Below are 19,819 nucleotides of genomic sequence, written 5' to 3' on the forward strand. Positions count from 1 at the left end.
AATTAAATTTCTTATCCAATTATGCTTAGATGTATTTTTTTACTTTTCCGGTTCAAAAAATAACATTTTTGTCGCGAAAATGTTCGAAGGGAAAAGGCTAACATCTTTAGTTTAATTTTATAAATTTTTATATCATTGAACTCAGAATTAAATTTCCTATCTAAATATGCTTTGATGTAATTTTTTACGTTATCGGTTCAAAAAATTTATTTTAATAATTTTTTTGTGGTAAAAACGTTGGAAAGGAAAAGGCTAACATCTTAAATGGAATTTTGAATATTTTTATATCATTCTACTCAGAATTAAATTTCCTATCCAATTATGCTTAGATGTATTTTTTACGTTTCCGGTTCAAAAAATAAAATTTTAGTCGCGAAAACGTTCGAAGGGAAAAGGCTAACATCTTAAACGCAATTTTGAGTATTTTTATATCATTCTACTCAGAATTAAATTTCCTATCCAATTATGCTTATATGTATTTTTTTACATTTCCGGTTCAAAAAATAATATTTTTGTCGCGAAAACGTTCGAAGGGAAAAGGCTAACATCTTAATTTAATTTTAAAAATTTTTATATCATTGAACTCAGAATTAAATTTCCTATCCAATTATGCTTAGATGTATTTTTTTACGTTACCGGTTCAAAAAATAATATTTTTGTCGCCAAAACGTTCGAAGGGAAAAGGCTAACATCTTAAACGCAATTTTATGTATTTTTATATCATTGAACTCAGAATTAAATTTCCTATCCAATTATGCTTAGATGAATTTTTTTACGTTTCCGGTTCAAAAAATAATATTTTTGTCGCGAAAATGTTCGAAGAGAAAAGGCTAACATCTTAAATTTAATTTTAAAAATTTTTTGTGGTAAAAACGTTGGAAAGGAAAAGGCTAACATCTTATATGCAATTTTGAATATTTTTATATCATTCTACTCAGAATTAAATTTTCTAGCCAATTATGCTTAGATGTATTTTTTTACGTTTCTAGTTCAAAAAATAATATTTTTGTCGCAAAAACGTTGGAAGTTAGAAGGCTAACATCTTATATGCAATTTTGAATATTTTTATATCATTCTACTCAGAATTAAATTTTCTAGTTAATTATGCTTAGATGTATTTTTTTACGTTACCGGTTCAAAAAATAATATTTTTGTCGCCAAAACGTTCGAAGGGAAAGGCTAACATCTTGAACGCAATTTTAAGGATTTTTATATCATTGAACTCAGAATTAAATTTCCTATCCAATTATTCTTAGATGTATTTTTTTACGTTTCCGGTTCAAAAAATAATATTTTTGTCGCGAAAATGTTCGAAGGGAAAAGGCTAACATCTTAAATTTAATTTTAAAAATTTTTATATCATTGAACTCAGAATTAAATTTCCTATCCAATAATGCTTAGATGTATTTTTTTACGTTTCCGGTTCAAAAAATAACATTTTTGTCGCGAAAACGTTCGAAGGCAAAAGGCTAACATCTTAAGTTTAATTTTATAAATTTTTATATCATTGAACACAGAATTAAATTTCCTATCTAAATATGCTTTGATGTAATTTTTTACGTTATCGGTTCAAAAAATAAATTTTAAAAATTTTTTTGTGGTAAAAACGTTGGAAGGGAAAAGGCTAACATCTTATATGCAATTTTGAATATTTTTATATCATTCTATACAGAATTAAAGTTCCTATCCAATTATGCTTAAATGTATTTTTTTACGTTTCCGGTTCAAAAAATAACATTTTTGTCGCGAAAACGTTCGAAGGGAAAACGCTAACATCTTAAGTTTAATTTTATAAATTTTTATATCATTGAACTCAGAATTAAATTTCCTATCCAATTATTCTTAGATGTATATTTTTACGTTTCCGGTTCAAAAAATAACATTTTTGTCGCGAAAATGTTCGAACGGAAAAGGCTAACATCTTTAGTTTAATTTTATAAATTTTTATATCATTGAACTCAGAATTAAATTTCCTATCTAAATATGCTTTGATGTAATTTTTACGTTATCGGTTCAAAAAATATATTTTAAATATTTTTTTGTGGTAAAAACGTTGGAAGGGAAAAGGCTAACATCTTATATGCAATTTTGAATATTTTTATATCATTCTATACAGAATTAAATTTCCTATCCAATTATGCTTAGATGTATTTTTTTCCGTTTCCGGTTCAAAAAATAACATTTTTGTCGCGAAAACGTTCGAAGGGAAAAGGCTAACATCTTAAATTTAATTTTAAAATTTTTTATATCATTGAACTCAGAATTAAATTTCCTATCCAATTATTCTTAGATGTATATTTTTACGTTTCCGGTTCAAAAAATAACATTTTTGTCGCGAAAATGTTCGAACGGAAAAGGCTAACATCTTTAGTTTAATTTTATAAATTTTTATATCATTGAACTCAGAATTAAATTTCCTATCTAAATATGCTTTGATGTAATTTTTTACGTTATCGGTTCAAAAAATTTATTTTAATAATTTTTTTGTGGTAAAAACGTTGGAAAGGAAAAGGCTAACATCTTAAATGGAATTTTGAATATTTTTATATCATTCTACTCAGAATTAAATTTCCTATCCAATTATGCTTAGATGTATTTTTTACGTTTCCGGTTCAAAAAATAAAATTTTAGTCGCGAAAACGTTCGAAGGGAAAAGGCTAACATCTTAAACGCAATTTTGAGTATTTTTATATCATTCTACTCAGAATTAAATTTCCTATCCAATTATGCTTATATGTATTTTTTTACATTTCCGGTTCAAAAAATAATATTTTTGTCGCGAAAACGTTCGAAGGGAAAAGGCTAACATCTTAATTTAATTTTAAAAATTTTTATATCATTGAACTCAGAATTAAATTTCCTATCCAATTATGCTTAGATGTATATTTTTAGGTTTCCGGTTCTAAAAATAACATTTTTGTCGCGAAAATGTTCGAAGGGAAAAGGCTAACATCTTTAGTTTAATTTTATAAATTTTTATATCATTGAACTCAGAATTAAATTTCCTATCTAAATATGCTTTGATGTAATTTTTTACGTTATCGGTTCAAAAAATATTTTTAAAATTTTTTTGTGGTAAAAACGTTCGAAGGGAAAAGGCTAACATCTTAAACGCAATTTTATGTATTTTTATATCATTGAACTCAGAATTAAATTTCCTATCCAATTATGCTTAGATATATTTTTTTACGTTTCCGGTTCAAAAAATAATATTTTTGTCGCAAAAACGTTGGAAGTTAGAAGGCTAACATCTTATATGCAATTTTGAATATTTTTATATCATTCTACTCAGAATTAAATTTTCTAGCCAATTATGCTTAGATGTATTTTTTTACGTAACCGGTTAAAAAATAATATTTTTGTCGCCAAAACGTTCGAAGGGAAAAGGCTAACATCTTGAAGGCAATTTTAAGGATTTTTATATCATTGAACTCAGAATTAAATTTCCTATCCAATTATGCTTAGATGTATTTATTTGCGTTTCCGGTTCAAAAAATAACATTTTTGTCGCGAAAACGTTCGAAGGGAAAAGGCTAACATCTTAAGTTTAATTTTATAAATTTTTATATCATTGAACACAGAATTAAATTTCCTATCTAAATATGCTTTGATGTAATTTTTTACGTTATCGGTTCAAAAAATATTTTTAAAATTTTTTTGTGGTAAAAACGTTCAAAGGGAAAAGGCTAACATCTTAAATTTAATTTTAAAAATTTTTTGTGGTAAAAACGTTGGAAAGGAAAAGGCTAACATCTTATATGCAATTTTGAATATTTTTATATCATTCTACTCAGAATTAAATTTTCTAGCCAATTATGCTTAGATGTATTTTTTTACGTTACCGGTTCAAAAAATAATATTTTTGTCGCCAAAACGTTCGAAGGGAAAAGGCTAACATCTTGAACGCAATTTTAAGGATTTTTATATCATTGAACTCAGAATTAAATTTCCTATCCAATTATGCTTAGATATATTTTTTTACGTTTCCGGTTCAAAAAATAATATTTTTGTCGCAAAAACGTTGGAAGTTAGAAGGCTAACATCTTATATGCAATTTTGAATATTTTTATATCATTCTACTCAGAATTAAATTTTCTAGCCAATTATGCTTAGATGTATTTTTTTACGTAACCGGTTCAAAAAATAATATTTTTGTCGCCAAAACGTTCGAAGGGAAAATGCTAACATCTTGAACGCAATTTTAAGGATTTTTATATCATTGAACTCAGAATTAAATTTCCTAGCCAATTATGCTTAGATGTATTTTTTTACGTTTCCGGTTCAAAAAATAATATTTTTGTCGCGAAAATGTTCGAAGGGAAAAGGCTAACATCTTAAATTTAATTTTAAAAATTTTTTGTGGTAAAAACGTTGGAAAGGAAAAGGCTAACATCTTATATGCAATTTTGAATATTTTTATATCATTCTACTCAGAATTAAATTTTCTAGCCAATTATGCTTAGATGTATTTTTTTACGTAACCGGTTCAAAAAATAATATTTTTGTCGCCAAAACGTTCGAAGGGAAAATGCTAACATCTTGAACTCAATTTTAAGGATTTTTATATCATTGAACTCAGAATTAAATTTCCTAGCCAATTATGCTTAGATGTATTTTTTTACGTTTCTGGTTCAAAAAATAATATTTTTGTCGCGAAAATGTTCGAAGGGAAAAGGCTAACATCTTAAATTTAATTTTAAAAATTTTTTGTGGTAAAAACGTTGGAAAGGAAAAGGCTAACATCTTATATGCAATTTTGAATATTTTTATATCATTCTACTCAGAATTAAATTTTCTAGCCAATTATGCTTAGATGTATTTTTTTACGTTACCGGTTCAAAAAATAATATTTTTGTCGCCAAAACGTTCGAAGGGAAAAGGCTAACATCTTGAACGCAATTTTAAGAGTTTTTATATCATTGAACTCAGAATTAAATTTCCTATCCAATTATGCTTAGATATATTTTTTTACGTTTCCGGTTCAAAAAATAATATTTTTGTCGCAAAAACGTTGGAAGTTAGAAGGCTAACATCTTATATGCAATTTTGAATATTTTTATATCATTCTACTCAGAATTAAATTTTCTAGCCAATTATGCTTAGATGTATTTTTTTACGTAACCGGTTCAAAAAATAATATTTTTGTCGCCAAAACGTTCGAAGGGAAAATGCTAACATCTTGAACGCAATTTTAAGGATTTTTATATCATTGAACTCAGAATTAAATTTCCTAGCCAATTATGCTTAGATGTATTTTTTTACGTTTCCGGTTCAAAAAATAATATTTTTGTCGCGAAAATGTTCGAAGGGAAAAGGCTAACATCTTAAATTTAATTTTAAAAATTTTTATATCATTGAACTCAGAATTAAATTTCCTATCCAATTATGCTTAGATATATTTTTTTACGTTTCCGGTTCAAAAAATAATATTTTTGTCGCAAAAACGTTGGAAGTTAGAAGGCTAACATCTTATATGCAATTTTGAATATTTTTATATCATTCTACTCAGAATTAAATTTTCTAGCCAATTATGCTTAGATGTATTTTTTTACGTAACCGGTTTAAAAAATAATATTTTTGTCGCCAAAACGTTCGAAGGGAAAATGCTAACATCATGAACGCAATTTTAAGGATTTTTATATCATTGAACTCAGAATTAAATTTCCTATCCAATTATGCTTAAATGTATTTTTTTACGTTTCCGGTTCAAAAAATAACATTTTTGTAGCGAAAACGTTCGAAGGGAAAACGCTAACATCTTAAGTTTAATTTTATAAATTTTTATATCATTGAACTCAGAATTAAATTTCCTATCCAATTATTCTTAGATGTATATTTTTACGTTTCCGGTTCAAAAAATAACATTTTTGTCGCGAAAATGTTCGAACGGAAAAGGCTAACATCTTTAGTTTAATTTTATAAATTTTTATATCATTGAACTCAGAATTAAATTTCCTATCTAAATATGCTTTGATGTAATTTTTACGTTATCGGTTCAAAAAATATATTTTAAATATTTTTTTGTGGTAAAAACGTTGGAAGGGAAAAGGCTAACATCTTATATGCAATTTTGAATATTTTTATATCATTCTATACAGAATTAAATTTCCTATCCAATTATGCTTAGATGTATTTTTTTACGTTTCCGGTTCAAAAAATAACATTTTTGTCGCGAAAACGTTCGAAGGGAAAAGGCTAACATCTTAAATTTAATTTTAAAATTTTTTATATCATTGAACTCAGAATTAAATTTCCTATCCAATTATTCTTAGATGTATATTTTTACGTTTCCGGTTCAAAAAATAACATTTTTGTCGCGAAAATGTTCGAACGGAAAAGGCTAACATCTTTAGTTTAATTTTATAAATTTTTATATCATTGAACTCAGAATTAAATTTCCTATCTAAATATGCTTTGATGTAATTTTTTACGTTATCGGTTCAAAAAATTTATTTTAATAATTTTTTTGTGGTAAAAACGTTGGAAAGGAAAAGGCTAACATCTTAAATGGAATTTTGAATATTTTTATATCATTCTACTCAGAATTAAATTTCCTATCCAATTATGCTTAGATGTATTTTTTACGTTTCCGGTTCAAAAAATAAAATTTTAGTCGCGAAAACGTTCGAAGGGAAAAGGCTAACATCTTAAACGCAATTTTGAGTATTTTTATATCATTCTACTCAGAATTAAATTTCCTATCCAATTATGCTTATATGTATTTTTTTACATTTCCGGTTCAAAAAATAATATTTTTGTCGCGAAAACGTTCGAAGGGAAAAGGCTAACATCTTAATTTAATTTTAAAAATTTTTATATCATTGAACTCAGAATTAAATTTCCTATCCAATTATGCTTAGATGTATATTTTTAGGTTTCCGGTTCTAAAAATAACATTTTTGTCGCGAAAATGTTCGAAGGGAAAAGGCTAACATCTTTAGTTTAATTTTATAAATTTTTATATCATTGAACTCAGAATTAAATTTCCTATCTAAATATGCTTTGATGTAATTTTTTACGTTATCGGTTCAAAAAATATTTTTAAAATTTTTTTGTGGTAAAAACGTTCGAAGGGAAAAGGCTAACATCTTAAACGCAATTTTATGTATTTTTATATCATTGAACTCAGAATTAAATTTCCTATCCAATTATGCTTAGATATATTTTTTTACGTTTCCGGTTCAAAAAATAATATTTTTGTCGCAAAAACGTTGGAAGTTAGAAGGCTAACATCTTATATGCAATTTTGAATATTTTTATATCATTCTACTCAGAATTAAATTTTCTAGCCAATTATGCTTAGATGTATTTTTTTACGTAACCGGTTAAAAAATAATATTTTTGTCGCCAAAACGTTCGAAGGGAAAAGGCTAACATCTTGAAGGCAATTTTAAGGATTTTTATATCATTGAACTCAGAATTAAATTTCCTATCCAATTATGCTTAGATGTATTTATTTGCGTTTCCGGTTCAAAAAATAACATTTTTGTCGCGAAAACGTTCGAAGGGAAAAGGCTAACATCTTAAGTTTAATTTTATAAATTTTTATATCATTGAACACAGAATTAAATTTCCTATCTAAATATGCTTTGATGTAATTTTTTACGTTATCGGTTCAAAAAATATTTTTAAAATTTTTTTGTGGTAAAAACGTTCAAAGGGAAAAGGCTAACATCTTATATGCAATTTTGAATATTTTTATATCATTCTACTCAGAATTAAATTTTCTAGCCAATTATGCTTAGATGTATTTTTTTACGTTACCGGTTCAAAAAATAATATTTTTGTCGCCAAAACGTTCGAAGGGAAAAGGCTAACATCTTGAACGCAATTTTAAGGATTTTTATATCATTGAACTCAGAATTAAATTTCCTATCCAATTATGCTTAGATATATTTTTTTACGTTTCCGGTTCAAAAAATAATATTTTTGTCGCAAAAACGTTGGAAGTTAGAAGGCTAACATCTTATATGCAATTTTGAATATTTTTATATCATTCTACTCAGAATTAAATTTTCTAGCCAATTATGCTTAGATGTATTTTTTTACGTAACCGGTTCAAAAAATAATATTTTTGTCGCCAAAACGTTCGAAGGGAAAATGCTAACATCTTGAACGCAATTTTAAGGATTTTTATATCATTGAACTCAGAATTAAATTTCCTAGCCAATTATGCTTAGATGTATTTTTTTACGTTTCCGGTTCAAAAAATAATATTTTTGTCGCGAAAATGTTCGAAGGGAAAAGGCTAACATCTTAAATTTAATTTTAAAAATTTTTTGTGGTAAAAACGTTGGAAAGGAAAAGGCTAACATCTTATATGCAATTTTGAATATTTTTATATCATTCTACTCAGAATTAAATTTTCTAGCCAATTATGCTTAGATGTATTTTTTTACGTAACCGGTTCAAAAAATAATATTTTTGTCGCCAAAACGTTCGAAGGGAAAATGCTAACATCTTGAACTCAATTTTAAGGATTTTTATATCATTGAACTCAGAATTAAATTTCCTAGCCAATTATGCTTAGATGTATTTTTTTACGTTTCTGGTTCAAAAAATAATATTTTTGTCGCGAAAATGTTCGAAGGGAAAAGGCTAACATCTTAAATTTAATTTTAAAAATTTTTTGTGGTAAAAACGTTGGAAAGGAAAAGGCTAACATCTTATATGCAATTTTGAATATTTTTATATCATTCTACTCAGAATTAAATTTTCTAGCCAATTATGCTTAGATGTATTTTTTTACGTTACCGGTTCAAAAAATAATATTTTTGTCGCCAAAACGTTCGAAGGGAAAAGGCTAACATCTTGAACGCAATTTTAAGAGTTTTTATATCATTGAACTCAGAATTAAATTTCCTATCCAATTATGCTTAGATATATTTTTTTACGTTTCCGGTTCAAAAAATAATATTTTTGTCGCAAAAACGTTGGAAGTTAGAAGGCTAACATCTTATATGCAATTTTGAATAATTTTATATCATTCTACTCAGAATTAAATTTTCTAGCCAATTATGCTTAGATGTATTTTTTTACGTAACCGGTTCAAAAAATAATATTTTTGTCGCCAAAACGTTCGAAGGGAAAATGCTAACATCTTGAACGCAATTTTAAGGATTTTTATATCATTGAACTCAGAATTAAATTTCCTAGCCAATTATGCTTAGATGTATTTTTTTACGTTTCCGGTTCAAAAAATAATATTTTTGTCGCGAAAATGTTCGAAGGGAAAAGGCTAACATCTTAAATTTAATTTTAAAAATTTTTATATCATTGAACTCAGAATTAAATTTCCTATCCAATTATGCTTAGATATATTTTTTTACGTTTCCGGTTCAAAAAATAATATTTTTGTCGCAAAAACGTTGGAAGTTAGAAGGCTAACATCTTATATGCAATTTTGAATATTTTTATATCATTCTACTCAGAATTAAATTTTCTAGCCAATTATGCTTAGATGTATTTTTTTACGTAACCGGTTTAAAAAATAATATTTTTGTCGCCAAAACGTTCGAAGGGAAAATGCTAACATCATGAACGCAATTTTAAGGATTTTTATATCATTGAACTCAGAATTAAATTTCCTAGCCAATTATGCTTAGATGTATTTTTTTACGTTTCCGGTTCAAAAAATAATATTTTTGTCGCCAAAACGTTCGAAGGGAAAAGGCTAACATCTTGAACGCAATTTTAAGGATTTTTATATCATTGAACTCAGAATTAAATTTCCTATCCAATTATGCTTAGATATATTTTTTTACGTTTCCGGTTCAAAAAATAATATTTTTGTCACAAAAACGTTGGAAGTTAGAAGGCTAACATCTTATATGCAATTTTGAATATTTTTATATCATTCTACTCAGAATTAAATTTTCTAGCCAATTATGCTTAGATGTATTTTTTTACGTAACCGGTTCAAAAAATAATATTTTTGTCGCCAAAACGTTCGAAGGGAAAAGGCTAACATCTTGAACGCAATTTTAAGGATTTTTATATCATTGAACTCAGAATTAAATTTCCTATCCAATTATGCTTAGATGTATTTATTTACGTTTCCGGTTCAAAAAATAACATTTTTGTCGCGAAAACGTTCGAATAGAAAAGGCTAACATCTTAAGTTTAATTTTATAAATTTTTATATCATTGAACACAGAATTAAATTTCCTATCTAAATATGCTTTGATGTAATTTTTTACGTTATCGGTTCAAAAAATATTTTTAAAATTTTTTTGTGGTAAAAACGTTCGAAGGGAAAAGGCTAACATCTTAAACGCAATTTTATGTATTTTTATATCATTGAACTCAGAATTAAATTTCCTATCCAATTATGCTTAGATGAATTTTTTTACGTTTCCGGTTCAAAAAATAATATTTTTGTCGCGAAAATGTTCGAAGGGAAAAGGCTAACATCTTAAATTTAATTTTAAAAATTTTTTGTGGTAAAAACGTTGGAAAGGAAAAGGCTAACATCTTATATGCAATTTTGAATATTTTTATATCATTCTACTCAGAATTAAATTTTCTAGCCAATTATGCTTAGATGTATTTTTTTACGTTACTGGTTCAAAAAATAATATTTTTGTCGCCAAAACGTTCGAAGGGAAAAGGCTAACATCTTGAACGCAATTTTAAGGATTTTTATATCATTGAACTCAGAATTAAATTTCCTATCCAATTATGCTTAGATGAATTTTTTTACGTTTCCGGTTCAAAAAATAATATTTTTGTCGCGAAAATGTTCGAAGGGAAAAGGCTAACATCTTAAATTTAATTTTTAAAATTTTTTGTGGTAAAAACGTTGGAAAGGAAAAGGCTAACATCTTATATGCAATTTTGAATATTTTTATATCATTCTACTCAGAATTAAATTTTCTAGCCAATTATGCTTAGATGTATTTTTTTACGTAACCGGTTCAAAAAATAATATTTTTGTCGCCAAAACGTTCGAAGGGAAAAGGCTAACATCTTGAACGCAATTTTAAGGATTTTTATATCATTGAACTCAGAATTAAATTTCCTATCCAATTATGCTTAGATGTATTTTTTTACGTTTCCGGTTCAAAAAATAATATTTTTGTCGCGAAAACGTTCGAAGGGAAAAGGCTAACATCTTAAGTTTAATTTTATAAATTTTTATATCATTGAACACAGAATTAAATTTCCTATCTAAATATGCTTTGATGTAATTTTTTACGTTATCGGTTCAAAAAATATTTTTAAAATTTTTTTGTGGTAAAAACGTTCGAAAGGAAAAGGGTAACATCTTAAACGCAATTTTATGTATTTTTATATCATTGAACTCAGAATTAAATTTCCTATCCAATTATGCTTAGATATATTTTTTTACGTTTCCGGTTCAAAAAATAATATTTTTGTCGCAAAAACGTTGGAAGTTAGAAGGCTAACATCTTATATGCAATTTTGAATATTTTTATATCATTATACTCAGAATTAAATTTTCTAGCCAATTATGCTTAGATGTATTTTTTTACGTAACCGGTTCAAAAAATAATATTTTTGTCGCCAAAACGTTCGAAGGGAAAAGGCTAACATCTTGAACGCAATTTTAAGGATTTTTATATCATTGAACTCAGAATTAAATTTCCTATCCAATTATGCTTAGATGTATTTATTTGCGTTTCCGGTTCAAAAAATAACATTTTTGTCGCGAAAACGTTCGAAGGGAAAAGGCTAACATCTTAAGTTTAATTTTATAAATTTTTATATCATTGAACACAGAATTAAATTTCCTATCTAAATATGCTTTGATGTAATTTTTTACGTTATCGGTTCAAAAAATATTTTTAAAATTTTTTTGTGGTAAAAACGTTCAAAGGGAAAAGGCTAACATCTTAAATTTAATTTTAAAAATTTTTTGTGGTAAAAACGTTGGAAAGGAAAAGGCTAACATCTTATATGCAATTTTGAATATTTTTATATCATTCTACTCAGAATTAAATTTTCTAGCCAATTATGCTTAGATGTATTTTTTTACGTTACCGGTTCAAAAAATAATATTTTTGTCGCCAAAACGTTCGAAGGGAAAAGGCTAACATCTTGAACGCAATTTTAAGGATTTTTATATCATTGAACTCAGAATTAAATTTCCTATCCAATTATGCTTAGATATATTTTTTTACGTTTCCGGTTCAAAAAATAATATTTTTGTCGCAAAAACGTTGGAAGTTAGAAGGCTAACATCTTATATGCAATTTTGAATATTTTTATATCATTCTACTCAGAATTAAATTTTCTAGCCAATTATGCTTAGATGTATTTTTTTACGTAACCGGTTCAAAAAATAATATTTTTGTCGCCAAAACGTTCGAAGGGAAAATGCTAACATCTTGAACGCAATTTTAAGGATTTTTATATCATTGAACTCAGAATTAAATTTCCTAGCCAATTATGCTTAGATGTATTTTTTTACGTTACCGGTTCAAAAAATAATATTTTTGTCGCCAAAACGTTCGAAGGGAAAATGCTAACATCTTGAACGCAATTTTAAGGATTTTTATATCATTGAACTCAGAATTAAATTTCCTAGCCAATTATGCTTAGATGTATTTTTTTACGTTTCCGGTTCAAAAAATAATATTTTTGTCGCGAAAATGTTCGAAGGGAAAAGGCTAACATCTTAAATTTAATTTTAAAAATTTTTTGTGGTAAAAACGTTGGAAAGGAAAAGGCTAACATCTTATATGCAATTTTGAATATTTATATATCATTCTACTCAGAATTAAATTTTCTTGCCAATTATGCTTAGATGTATTTTTTTACGTTACCGGTTCAAAAAATAATATTTTTGTCGCCAAAACGTTCGAAGGGAAAAGGCTAACATCTTGAACGCAATTTTAAGGATTTTTATATCATTGAACTCAGAATTAAATTTCCTATCCAATTATGCTTAGATATATTTTTTTACGTTTCCGGTTCAAAAAATAATATTTTTGTCGCAAAAACGTTGGAAGTTAGAAGGCTAACATCTTATATGCAATTTTGAATATTTTTATATCATTCTACTCAGAATTAAATTTTCTAGCCAATTATGCTTAGATGTATTTTTTTACGTAACCGGTTCAAAAAATAATATTTTTGTCGCCAAAACGTTCGAAGGGAAAATGCTAACATCTTGAACGCAATTTTAAGGATTTTTATATCATTGAACTCAGAATTAAATTTCCTATCCAATTATGCTTAGATGTATTTATTTACGTTTCCGGTTCAAAAAATAACATTTTTGTCGCGAAAACGTTCGAATAGAAAAGGCTAACATCTTAAGTTTAATTTTATAAATTTTTATATCATTGAACACAGAATTAAATTTCCTATCTAAATATGCTTTGATGTAATTTTTTACGTTATCGGTTCAAAAAATATTTTTAAAATTTTTTTGTGGTAAAAACGTTCGAAGGGAAAAGGCTAACATCTTGAACGCAATTTTAAGGATTTTTATATCATTGAACTCAGAATTAAATTTCCTATCCAATTATGCTTAGATGAATGAATTTTTTTACGTTTCCGGTTCAAAAAATAATATTTTTGTCGCGAAAATGTTCGAAGGGAAAAGGCTAACATCTTAAATTTAATTTTTAAAATTTTTTGTGGTAAAAACGTTGGAAAGGAAAAGGCTAACATCTTATATGCAATTTTGAATATTTTTATATCATTCTACTCAGAATTAAATTTTCTAGCCAATTATGCTTAGATGTATTTTTTTACGTAACCGGTTCAAAAAATAATATTTTTGTCGCCAAAACGTTCGAAGGGAAAAGGCTAACATCTTGAACGCAATTTTAAGGATTTTTATATCATTGAACTCAGAATTAAATTTCCTATCCAATTATGCTTAGATGTATTTTTTTACGTTTCCGGTTCAAAAAATAATATTTTTGTCGCGAAAACGTTCGAAGGGAAAAGGCTAACATCTTAAGTTTAATTTTATAAATTTTTATATCATTGAACACAGAATTAAATTTCCTATCTAAATATGCTTTGATGTAATTTTTTACGTTATCGGTTCAAAAAATATTTTTAAAATTTTTTTGTGGTAAAAACGTTCGAAAGGAAAAGGGTAACATCTTAAACGCAATTTTATGTATTTTTATATCATTGAACTCAGAATTAAATTTCCTATCCAATTATGCTTAGATATATTTTTTTACGTTTCCGGTTCAAAAAATAATATTTTTGTCGCAAAAACGTTGGAAGTTAGAAGGCTAACATCTTATATGCAATTTTGAATATTTTTATATCATTATACTCAGAATTAAATTTTCTAGCCAATTATGCTTAGATGTATTTTTTTACGTAACCGGTTCAAAAAATAATATTTTTGTCGCCAAAACGTTCGAAGGGAAAAGGCTAACATCTTGAACGCAATTTTAAGGATTTTTATATCATTGAACTCAGAATTAAATTTCCTATCCAATTATGCTTAGATGTATTTATTTGCGTTTCCGGTTCAAAAAATAACATTTTTGTCGCGAAAACGTTCGAAGGGAAAAGGCTAACATCTTAAGTTTAATTTTATAAATTTTTATATCATTGAACACAGAATTAAATTTCCTATCTAAATATGCTTTGATGTAATTTTTTACGTTATCGGTTCAAAAAATATTTTTAAAATTTTTTTGTGGTAAAAACGTTCAAAGGGAAAAGGCTAACATCTTAAATTTAATTTTAAAAATTTTTTGTGGTAAAAACGTTGGAAAGGAAAAGGCTAACATCTTATATGCAATTTTGAATATTTTTATATCATTCTACTCAGAATTAAATTTTCTAGCCAATTATGCTTAGATGTATTTTTTTACGTTACCGGTTCAAAAAATAATATTTTTGTCGCCAAAACGTTCGAAGGGAAAAGGCTAACATCTTGAACGCAATTTTAAGGATTTTTATATCATTGAACTCAGAATTAAATTTCCTATCCAATTATGCTTAGATATATTTTTTTACGTTTCCGGTTCAAAAAATAATATTTTTGTCGCAAAAACGTTGGAAGTTAGAAGGCTAACATCTTATATGCAATTTTGAATATTTTTATATCATTCTACTCAGAATTAAATTTTCTAGCCAATTATGCTTAGATGTATTTTTTTACGTAACCGGTTCAAAAAATAATATTTTTGTCGCCAAAACGTTCGAAGGGAAAATGCTAACATCTTGAACGCAATTTTAAGGATTTTTATATCATTGAACTCAGAATTAAATTTCCTAGCCAATTATGCTTAGATGTATTTTTTTACGTTACCGGTTCAAAAAATAATATTTTTGTCGCCAAAACGTTCGAAGGGAAAATGCTAACATCTTGAACGCAATTTTAAGGATTTTTATATCATTGAACTCAGAATTAAATTTCCTAGCCAATTATGCTTAGATGTATTTTTTTACGTTTCCGGTTCAAAAAATAATATTTTTGTCGCGAAAATGTTCGAAGGGAAAAGGCTAACATCTTAAATTTAATTTTAAAAATTTTTTGTGGTAAAAACGTTGGAAAGGAAAAGGCTAACATCTTATATGCAATTTTGAATATTTATATATCATTCTACTCAGAATTAAATTTTCTTGCCAATTATGCTTAGATGTATTTTTTTACGTTACCGGTTCAAAAAATAATATTTTTGTCGCCAAAACGTTCGAAGGGAAAAGGCTAACATCTTGAACGCAATTTTAAGGATTTTTATATCATTGAACTCAGAATTAAATTTCCTATCCAATTATGCTTAGATATATTTTTTTACGTTTCCGGTTCAAAAAATAATATTTTTGTCGCAAAAACGTTGGAAGTTAGAAGGCTAACATCTTATATGCAATTTTGAATATTTTTATATCATTCTACTCAGAATTAAATTTTCTAGCCAATTATGCTTAGATGTATTTTTTTACGTAACCGGTTCAAAAAATAATATTTTTGTCGCCAAAACGTTCGAAGGGAAAATGCTAACATCTTGAACGCAATTTTAAGGATTTTTATATCATTGAACTCAGAATTAAATTTCCTATCCAATTATGCTTAGATGTATTTATTTACGTTTCCGGTTCAAAAAATAACATTTTTGTCGCGAAAACGTTCGAAGGGAAAAGGCTAACATCTTAAGTTTAATTTTATAAATTTTTATATCATTGAACACAGAATTAAATTTCCTATCTAAATATGCTTTGATGTAATTTTTTACGTTATCGGTTCAAAAAATATTTTTAAAATTTTTTTGTGGTAAAAACGTTCGAAAGGAAAAGGGTAACATCTTAAACGCAATTTTATGTATTTTTATATCATTGAACTCAGAATTAAATTTCCTATCCAATTATGCTTAGATATATTTTTTTACGTTTCCGGTTCAAAAAATAATATTTTTGTCGCAAAAACGTTGGAAGTTAGAAGGCTAACATCTTATATGCAATTTTGAATATTTTTATATCATTATACTCAGAATTAAATTTTCTAGCCAATTATGCTTAGATGTATTTTTTTACGTAACCGGTTCAAAAAATAATATTTTTGTCGCCAAAACGTTCGAAGGGAAAAGGCTAACATCTTGAACGCAATTTTAAGGATTTTTATATCATTGAACTCAGAATTAAATTTCCTATCCAATTATGCTTAGATGTATTTATTTGCGTTTCCGGTTCAAAAAATAACATTTTTGTCGCGAAAACGTTCGAAGGGAAAAGGCTAACATCTTAAGTTTAATTTTATAAATTTTTATATCATTGAACACAGAATTAAATTTCCTATCTAAATATGCTTTGATGTAATTTTTTACGTTATCGGTTCAAAAAATATTTTTAAAATTTTTTTGTGGTAAAAACGTTCGAAGGGAAAAGGCTAACATCTTGAACGCAATTTTAAGGATTTTTATATCATTGAACTCAGAATTAAATTTCCTATCCAATTATGCTTAGATGAATGAATTTTTTTACGTTTCCGGTTCAAAAAATAATATTTTTGTCGCGAAAATGTTCGAAGGGAAAAGGCTAACATCTTAAATTTAATTTTTAAAATTTTTTGTGGTAAAAACGTTGGAAAGGAAAAGGCTAACATCTTATATGCAATTTTGAATATTTTTATATCATTCTACTCAGAATTAAATTTTCTAGCCAATTATGCTTAGATGTATTTTTTTACGTAACCGGTTCAAAAAATAATATTTTTGTCGCCAAAACGTTCGAAGGGAAAAGGCTAACATCTTGAACGCAATTTTAAGGATTTTTATATCATTGAACTCAGAATTAAATTTCCTATCCAATTATGCTTAGATGTATTTTTTTACGTTTCCGGTTCAAAAAATAATATTTTTGTCGCGAAAACGTTCGAAGGGAAAAGGCTAACATCTTAAGTTTAATTTTATAAATTTTTATATCATTGAACACAGAATTAAATTTCCTATCTAAATATGCTTTGATGTAATTTTTTACGTTATCGGTTCAAAAAATATTTTTAAAATTTTTTTGTGGTAAAAACGTTCGAAAGGAAAAGGGTAACATCTTAAACGCAATTTTATGTATTTTTATATCATTGAACTCAGAATTAAATTTCCTATCCAATTATGCTTAGATATATTTTTTTACGTTTCCGGTTCAAAAAATAATATTTTTGTCGCAAAAACGTTGGAAGTTAGAAGGCTAACATCTTATATGCAATTTTGAATATTTTTATATCATTATACTCAGAATTAAATTTTCTAGCCAATTATGCTTAGATGTATTTTTTTACGTAACCGGTTCAAAAAATAATATTTTTGTCGCCAAAACGTTCGAAGGGAAAAGGCTAACATCTTGAACGCAATTTTAAGGATTTTTATATCATTGAACTCAGAATTAAATTTCCTATCCAATTATGCTTAGATGTATTTATTTGCGTTTCCGGTTCAAAAAATAACATTTTTGTCGCGAAAACGTTCGAAGGGAAAAGGCTAACATCTTAAGTTTAATTTTATAAATTTTTATATCATTGAACACAGAATTAAATTTCCTATCTAAATATGCTTTGATGTAATTTTTTACGTTATCGGTTCAAAAAATATTTTTAAAATTTTTTTGTGGTAAAAACGTTCAAAGGGAAAAGGCTAACATCTTAAATTTAATTTTAAAAATTTTTTGTGGTAAAAACGTTGGAAAGGAAAAGGCTAACATCTTATATGCAATTTTGAATATTTTTATATCATTCTACTCAGAATTAAATTTTCTAGCCAATTATGCTTAGATGTATTTTTTTACGTTACCGGTTCAAAAAATAATATTTTTGTCGCCAAAACGTTCGAAGGGAAAAGGCTAACATCTTGAACGCAATTTTAAGGATTTTTATATCATTGAACTCAGAATTAAATTTCCTATCCAATTATGCTTAGATATATTTTTTTACGTTTCCGGTTCAAAAAATAATATTTTTGTCGCAAAAACGTTGGAAGTTAGAAGGCTAACATCTTATATGCAATTTTGAATATTTTTATATCATTCTACTCAGAATTAAATTTTCTAGCCAATTATGCTTAGATGTATTTTTTTACGTAACCGGTTCAAAAAATAATATTTTTGTCGCCAAAACGTTCGAAGGGAAAATGCTAACATCTTGAACGCAATTTTAAGGATTTTTATATCATTGAACTCAGAATTAAATTTCCTAGCCAATTATGCTTAGATGTATTTTTTTACGTTACCGGTTCAAAAAATAATATTTTTGTCGCCAAAACGTTCGAAGGGAAAATGCTAACATCTTGAACGCAATTTTAAGGATTTTTATATCATTGAACTCAGAATTAAATTTCCTAGCCAATTATGCTTAGATGTATTTTTTTACGTTTCCGGTTCAAAAAATAATATTTTTGTCGCGAAAATGTTCGAAGGGAAAAGGCTAACATCTTAAATTTAATTTTAAAAATTTTTTGTGGTAAAAACGTTGGAAAGGAAAAGGCTAACATCTTATATGCAATTTTGAATATTTATATATCATTCTACTCAGAATTAAATTTTCTTGCCAATTATGCTTAGATGTATTTTTTTACGTTACCGGTTCAAAAAATAATATTTTTGTCGCCAAAACGTTCGAAGGGAAAAGGCTAACATCTTGAACGCAATTTTAAGGATTTTTATATCATTGAACTCAGAATTAAATTTCCTATCCAATTATGCTTAGATATATTTTTTTACGTTTCCGGTTCAAAAAATAATATTTTTGTCGCAAAAACGTTGGAAGTTAGAAGGCTAACATCTTATATGCAATTTTGAATATTTTTATATCATTCTACTCAGAATTAAATTTTCTAGCCAATTATGCTTAGATGTATTTTTTTACGTAACCGGTTCAAAAAATAATATTTTTGTCGCCAAAACGTTCGAAGGGAAAATGCTAACATCTTGAACGCAATTTTAAGGATTTTTATATCATTGAACTCAGAATTAAATTTCCTATCCAATTATGCTTAGATGTATTTATTTACGTTTCCGGTTCAAAAAATAACATTTTTGTCGCGAAAACGTTCGAATAGAAAAGGCTAACATCTTAAGTTTAATTTTATAAATTTTTATATCATTGAACACAGAATTAAATTTCCTATCTAAATATGCTTTGATGTAATTTTTTACGTTATCGGTTCAAAAAATATTTTTAAAATTTTTTTGTGGTAAAAACGTTCGAAGGGAAAAGGCTAACATCTTGAACGCAATTTTAAGGATTTTTATATCATTGAACTCAGAATTAAATTTCCTATCCAATTATGCTTAGATGAATTTTTTTACGTTTCCGGTTCAAAAAATAATATTTTTGTCGCGAAAATGTTCGAAGGGAAAAGGCTAACATCTTAAATTTAATTTTTAA

This window comes from Gordionus sp. m RMFG-2023, chromosome 1, assembly GCF_954871325.1.
Source record: "Gordionus sp. m RMFG-2023 chromosome 1, tfGorSpeb1-WG-v2, whole genome shotgun sequence".
In the NCBI taxonomy this organism is placed as follows: Eukaryota; Metazoa; Nematomorpha; class Gordioida; order Chordodea; family Parachordodidae; genus Gordionus; species Gordionus sp. m RMFG-2023.